The sequence below is a fragment of the Elgaria multicarinata genome, chromosome 3 (assembly GCF_023053635.1).
Source record: "Elgaria multicarinata webbii isolate HBS135686 ecotype San Diego chromosome 3, rElgMul1.1.pri, whole genome shotgun sequence".
NCBI classification, from domain to species: Eukaryota; Metazoa; Chordata; class Lepidosauria; order Squamata; family Anguidae; genus Elgaria; species Elgaria multicarinata.
Genome location: NC_086173.1, coordinates 145,445,434 through 145,453,015, shown reverse-complemented (window position 1 = coordinate 145,453,015; position 7,582 = coordinate 145,445,434).

Sequence of the window (7,582 nt, the reverse complement as noted above, 5' to 3'; positions counted from 1 at the left end):
CATGGTTAGCTAACCAATATCTTGTCCTTCCACTCATAAAACAATTTCACCATTTGAGAAGAATCTGGACATTCTTCAGTTATTTTTATTAAAACAGTATAACCCTGACTCAGACAAAATTAGTTGCCCTTGAGTCCTATTGAAATCAATTGGACAAATGAGTCATGACTAAATTGAATTTTAATCATTTCAAGAATACAAGTGTGACTGGCCTGGATCTATAGTAAACTAAAGTATCTAGTCCTCAGGGTTGCAGAGATGGCACTTGCAGCCTGATCCTAGAGACAAATTTAACAGAATAGGTCTGTATGCTATACCCATAAATGCTGGGGACAAATGGACACCAGGCGGGGGGAGGAGTTCCCCCTCATGCCTGGTTTATGGGCTTCCCAGAGGAAACAAGATGGTGGATAGACATCTGGCCATTTCCTTGCTGGGTCAAATCAAACTATTTAGCCCAGGATTCTGTTGGCACAGTGGCCAATCAGATGCTTCTGGGATGCCCAAAAGTAGGACATGAGTGCAATGGCACACTCCTGCTCATGTTCCCCAGTAACTGATATACAGAGGCATACTGCCTCTGATACTGGAGGGAATAGCCTTCTACTCTATGAATTTGTTTAACCCCCTTTTAACCATCTTATGGTTGTGCATTCCATAGTTTGACTACGCTGTGTGACGTACTTCCTTTCTTCTGTCCTGCATCTCCCACCATTCAGCTTCATTGGATGATCCCAAGTTGTAGTATTATAAGGGAGGACTGTCCACTTTCTCTACATCTGGTGGAGATTCTTGCTTTGTCCCAAGGAAGTTGTTGCATAGCCTCAAACCAACAGACATCGGGGAAAGGTGTCGTTTGTGACTTCACAAGAGTACAAGAGGCTTTATTCTATGCTTCATCCGTCACATCAATGAAACTTTTAACCTGCAGACATTTTCTGAAACAATCTTGAGTTTCATTCTATAAATATACATAACAGAAGTGAAGGTTTACGACTTTTTAACTTCCCATTGAAAACATTTTTTGTTTTGTTTTCCTAACTGGAAGAATGCCTGTAATGCCAAAACTAGATTTTTGCTCCTGTTTTGAATATCTCTTTGAGGCTGACATGTTGTGTGAGATTGGAAGATGTGTCATTTCCCCACACACACCTTATGGGAATTGCAAAAAAATAAATAATTTTTGGGGGACAAATATTTGTTAATAAACTAATCTTGGGTCTATATACATGTTGGTTTCCCTTTATTTCTGCTCTTTGTCTAATAATGGGTGGTGAGATCTATGCAAAGCATAGTAGGAACTATGCAAAGCTGCCTTCGACTGGGTCCAACATTGGTCCATCTCACCCAGTGATGGTTCTCTCAAGATTCAGGCTGAGAATGCAACTGCTAACTGATCCTTTTAACTCATGGGTGTTGAATCACTTTCAACCTGAGGGCTGAATTCAATTTTGGGTGAGCTCTCATAGGCCACATTCCAGTGGTGGAGCTATACTAGAGTGACCAGATACAAAAGAGGGCAGGGCTCCTGCAACTTTAACTGCTTTGATGGAGAGTAGTAAAAAAAGCCAAAGGCAAGGGTAGAACCAAGCAATCTTCAAAAACAAATATTTGCAAAAGTTTATTTACAGTGCCAAGGTACCGCCTACGCGTTTCGAACGCAACTTTAGATAACAGCCCTGAGGAAGAGCGCAGTTGCGTTCGAAACGCGTAGGCACCTTGGCACTGTAAATAAACCTTTGCAAATATTTGTTTTTGAAGATTGCTTGGTTCTACCCTTGCCTTTGGCTTTTTTTACTCCCCCACAGGGTTTTCCTTGCTTTTGCACTTGATGGAGAGTAGGGCTGTGCTCCACTTCACTTCGGTTCATAGAAGCAATACCGGAGCAGCCTGATTCGCCTCCACCAAAGACGGATCGGGTCAGGGGAGCTGCAGATCGAGGCGAAGCAGTTCACCTCAATCCAGAGCTCCAGACGCAGGTAAGTGGGGAGGAGGGCGACTCACCTGGCGCTGGTGCCGCAATCTGTGTGGCGACGGAGCCAGGTAAGGGGGAGGGGCTTACCTGTGTCCGTTGCAGGCTTCAACTGAGCCCCCAGCTTCAAGCCAAAAGAGGCCATGGGGATGCTTACCATGGCCTCTTCTGACGAACACAGGTGGGGGGGGGAGGTTGGTTTACCTGGCTCCGCTGCCACCATCCATGCGGCGATGGCGGCAGAACCAGGTAAGGGGGCAGGGGGGCTTACCTGCCTCCGTCACGGGCTTCAATTGAGGCCCCAGCTTCAAGCTGGAAGACACCACAGCTCCGGCTTCAAGCTGGGGCCTCAATTGAAGGCTGCGACGAACACAGGTAAGGGGGTGGGGGGTAGTTTGGATTACCTGGCTCCACTGCGGTCCATGCGGCGATGGCGGCGGAGCCAGGTAAGGGGGGAGGGGGGCTTACCTGCCTCTGTCATGTTCTGTCACAGGCTTCAACTGAGGGCCAGGCTGTCACGGTCTGCACCGTGGGGGAGGGGAGGGAGGCTTATCAGCCCCCATTTTGTCCCCCCTTTCCCACTTACCTGCCTCCGCCGTCCGCCATGGAAGCAAGTAAGTGGGGTGGGCAAAATCTCGATCCACCCGTCCAGATCTCGCTCCACAGAGTGGAACGGGGGAGGTTCCGGATCGGGCCACGAAGCGGTTCGGGGGGTCCATGCACAGCCCTAATGGAGAGGGAACTTCACCAGGTGCTGCAAGCATACAAATGACACCTGCTGAAATTCCCTTTTCTATGCAACTTTTAAAGATATAGGAGCCCTATCCTCCTTTCCATATGGTCACCCTATGTATGAGCAGCTTCTCCTTTCTCCACAGCTCTGAACATGGTAGTTTTGATTAGCAAAGCCAAACTGGATCTGGGATACTGACCTAACCCTCCCTCCAAAAACATTCAGCTGCCCCTAGCAAAAAAAAAGTACTTCTTTTAAATACCTTCACCACAATTCACATAAGCTCAACCCACCCTCTTTGGAGGCGGTATATACTGTGGCTAAAATTGCCTCCATGATTGGCACCCGCAAAATAATTGTCTCATATGCCATATTAGGTTCAGCAATTGGATCTGGTCTCACACCAATAATTATAGGGCATTGCTCTAGCATAACATTTCATGTGCTTAATTACATGCAGCTGCTGAGTGAAGTGGGTTGGTCCTCTTGTGTGGCTTCTCTTATGATCAAGAACTTGGAAATTGCAGCTAAACTTTTCTCCCACAGATGGCCCCCGTGATTCACTTTACTTCAGCAGGAATTCTCTGGTATGTATTGAGGTTGACTTGTGACTAAAGCTTTCCCTCCTACAAGCAGGTTTGTCTCTCCTTGTGGATTATTCCATGTCTAGTGAGGTTGGAGCTCGGACTAAAACCTTTCCCACACACAAGGAACTTGAAAGGGTGGCATCTCTGATGTTGAACAAATTCTGCATTTTGTCCAACATACCAAGCATGCAGGGAGCTTTTTTCCCTGGTGAATTTTTATTTGTTGAATAATGTCTGAGATAATATCGAAGCTTGAGTCATATGCTGGAATTCATAAGGTTATTCGACCCTGCGGGTTCCTTCTTGTTTAATTAGGTGTGACCTTTGAGAGAAGCTTTTTCCACAAGAAGAGCACTCATAGGAAGTCTGTCCCACCTGGATTCTCTGATGCTTACCGGAGAAGGAGCTATGGGGAATCCATCCTGTCTGATGAAAATGTTCTGTGCATTTCATAAGTGCACTTATTTCTATGGGAAAGTGTGATTCTCTTATTACCCTACTCAAAAAAGAGCGTCGGGACGGAGTAGGAAGGGGAGTGCAGAATAGACCGCCTCTTCCTGTATAAGTATTCATCGCTGCTCCTGCGTTTAGATAGGTGACTAAAGCAGCACCAAGCGGAGCCTGAAAGCTAGCAGCAAAATGAAGCAAAACAAGAAACCTGGAGAAAGAAAGACCAGAAAGTGGAAATTTGTCACAGTGGGAGGAGCATATATTGAGTGTCTTGATTGGGCGACTCCCTTAGCTTTCTATTTTTCTTCCCGCGGGAAGTGTCGAGCAGCGATCAGTATTATCCTTTCGGCATCCGACCGAAATGGAAACTTGTGTCAGCAGCTCTTTGGGCAATTGACTCCCGACCAAGCCGTTTCTCACGGGCTGAGATCTGTGAATACCTGCTGAGTGCACAGTCGCCCCCAAAATATCACCCCAATCCGTGTTTCTTTTCCTGGGTCGCCAGGAGAGAAACTGCATCCGATCCCACAAATTGGTAGAGATCAATGTAGCTCAAGAGTTGGATAAAAGTGATTGGCAATAAAGGAGGGGCTTTGCCAAAGTCCGTTGCTCTTCACATTGAAGAGTTGTATTGTTTTAAGCTTGTTAGTTGCTTTCCGAGCATTCAAGCAGAAGGTTTTGGGATATGCATTTAATAATTCATAAAATAATATGTAATTTTATACTAGCCTCCTTCGAAGGAGTTTAAAGTGATGCAGATTATCCTCCCCCCAGGGGATCAGTTTTGAGTGGGGAATTTTAGTTAGATTATACCATCTGGATTATTCAAACTGGACCGAGTAAATTTACGGTGAAATCCCATACCTGTCTACTCAGAAGTAAGTGACATAGAATTCAATGTGATTACTCCCAGGTAGGGATGTATAGGACTGCAGCATTAGTTGGCTTAATTCCCACACTAGAGGGCTCTCTAAATATTGCTAATCGAAAGAAACGCGGCCTGTCTTCTTCTCCATCTTTCTCTGTGCAGAGGTTTTACTTCCCAGGCACGCAGTTTGTGTAGTCCACGCCCTGTCTGATCCGGCACTGGCTCCGCCTTTATTCTTTATACGTGTTCGGAGGCGTGACTAAGCAGCGCCCGACGCTCTTGGTCAAAGCTGGACCAGCTGTCACTAGGCGGACCGGAGTGGGAACTAGCTAGATGCTGTCGGATTCTTTATCTCCAACCAACGGTTTAAGCGCTGGCTAGAATATCTCAGATTAAGACACGCCGGGAAGAAAAGGGGCTCGGGCGTAACGAGGTAAGGAATCAACCCAAGAACTTCGTTGGGAGATCGTGCCAAAGCTTTTTCCTCCGCTTTGAAAGAGTCAGACGCAAACGAACCGGTTTGATTCGGATCGCCTTCAAGAAGGCAGAGAAAATGGGCGCAGTTTGACTGTGCACCAGAAGAAGACCTTGTACTCTCTGGTAGCTATTAAGCATCTCTTCACGATTCCCTGGATTTAGCTCACAATAAGAGCCGTTTTGGCAAAGTATCTCAACAAGATACATTTTCTCTGGGTTTTTTGCAGGGCTTTTCGTTTCCTCCCTGGTTATCTTTTTCCCCTTCTCCTTTGAGACCGTCCATCTCTGATTTCCTTAACCACACCCCGGGATACAACTAGAAAATGTCACTGCAATACATCAAAAGTCAAAAAGGTAGGAATCAACTGCTTTATAAAGGATACCTGCATAAGAAAGAGCGGGCGAGTGGAGACAAAATTGTATGGAAATGTGTTGACTACCACAAGTATCGTTGCACAGGAAGAGCCCACACATGTGACGACCAAGTTGTCAAGTATGTGCCACATCTCCACCCTCCCCACAAGACCCCAGTAGAAGCCCAGAAGGTGGTGTATGGCATGAAAGAAATGGCCTCCAGCCAAGAATCAGCCCATGAAAGGGTCACAGCGAATTGTGATGTGCTGCTAGGGGCTGTGGCAAAGAAGAAACCCCGTATCCAAAACAATCCAAAGCAGACAATCCAGCGCTTGAGAGCATGTCTGAATGCAACCCGTCAAGGTATATCCAATTTGCAGAAGCCTGCCGCCATTGCTGAAACAGTTGCTGCAGACCCACCTTCATCACCCTCACTAACACCTCCCAGATTACAAGAGTGTTCAGACGGATCCAGGGATGAAAGTTTCATGGCCGCCCCCATTCTCAGTATCGAGACACAGGCGGGATCCCGTTCAGCCTTGACCTGGACCAGTCAAGAAGCTGGCCGGCAGAGATTCCGCACGGGCCCCATCCCAGCTGGAGAAGCTCCCCAGAAGATGTTGTCCCAGCTGAGCGAGGCAGCTCAGCAATGGTTGTGTCCTTGGGCGCACAACAAGGACCAGATTGTGGACCTGGTCATCCTGGAACAGTTCCTGAACGTGCTGCCAGTGGACATGCAGGCATGGCTGAGAGCCAGGGAGCCAGGCAGCAGCAAGGAGGCAGCTCAACTGGCCGAGGGCTATAGCAGGGAGCAGGAACCAGCCAACATGACTCAGGTGCTGGGGATGGGATACGCTCCAGGTGCATTGAATGGAGCTCTCTTTAGAATGCAAAGCTGATATGTGTCTGATTCTAATGTGGTGCTGGAGGATCTGGCTTTGCCCTTGAGTGCCTTCTCTGAACTAGCAGCAAGCAATGCAGACAGCCCTGCTATAAGGACCAATGAATTCTGTCTCCCTGGCCAGAAATGGATGTCTGTTGTGATATTTTTCTTATAGCTAGAACATCCACTAGAAAGCAGTTTGCAAGGGGTTATAGCAAATACAAGAGATGCATTTGTGCCTACACTGTAGAAAAGGCTTTATCTGGTAACCCAGGCATTACCCAGGCCATCTAAGGGTGCCAGCTTTTGTTGCTCGCAGGGCTCCTATGATTTTTTTTTCTTTTAAAAGCTATTTGAAATAAAGCATGTTTCTGCTATTCAGATGTCATGTTAGAAGAGGGTTTTTCCCCCCTCTGTAGCTCCAAAAGGCTTGAGAGGAGAAAATATTGGCTGCTCTCCCCATGTTGAAGCAGGCTAGCCAGCACTTCCTGATTCATGCACAGATTGCACACTCACACACATAATCTGATTGCATAACCAGTCCGTCTGCTGCCCGTTTGGCATCTTCGCTGTTAACATGGAATGCTTGTGCCTTTTATTAAACAGATGGGCTGTGAAGTTTATCCTTAATCCCCAGCCCCTGAGAAAATGGGAAGCATCTTGCTATCTGGTCCTCCCTTCGTCTAGCATTCAGTTTGATTAGAGAAAAATGCATGGGGCGGGGCAGGGCGGGGCGGAGTACCAAGATGAAGGGGATTCACAAGGTGCTGTGACATGGAACAGTATAGAAATGCATGATCAGAAACAGTGTGGGGCTGTATACAAACCATCCCTATATGTTATGCTGCAAAAATGGAAGGTGCAGGGCCAGAGGGGAATGTGGCTTTTTAGAAAATGATGAAAATTATGATCTAAAGCAAATAATCCTGGTGTGGAATCCAACTACAAGCTACTGAATGTCTGAAACTGCCTTACACTGATTGGTCTAGATTGGTCTATCTAGTTCAGCATTGTCTTCCCCGACTGGCCCAGAGTCTCCAGTGTCTTGGGCAAGGCACTTTTCCAGTCCTCCTAGCTGGGTCCCTTGAAGTGGAGATGCTGGGGATTGATCTTGAGACCTCATGCATGCAGTTGTAGTCCAACTACAGCTGAGAACCAATACCCCAGCTCCTACTCCTGATGGCTCTGTGCTACCTCCAGTATCAGAGGCAGTATGCTTAGTTACACCACTTGCTGGTGAACACTGGCAGGAGGGTAC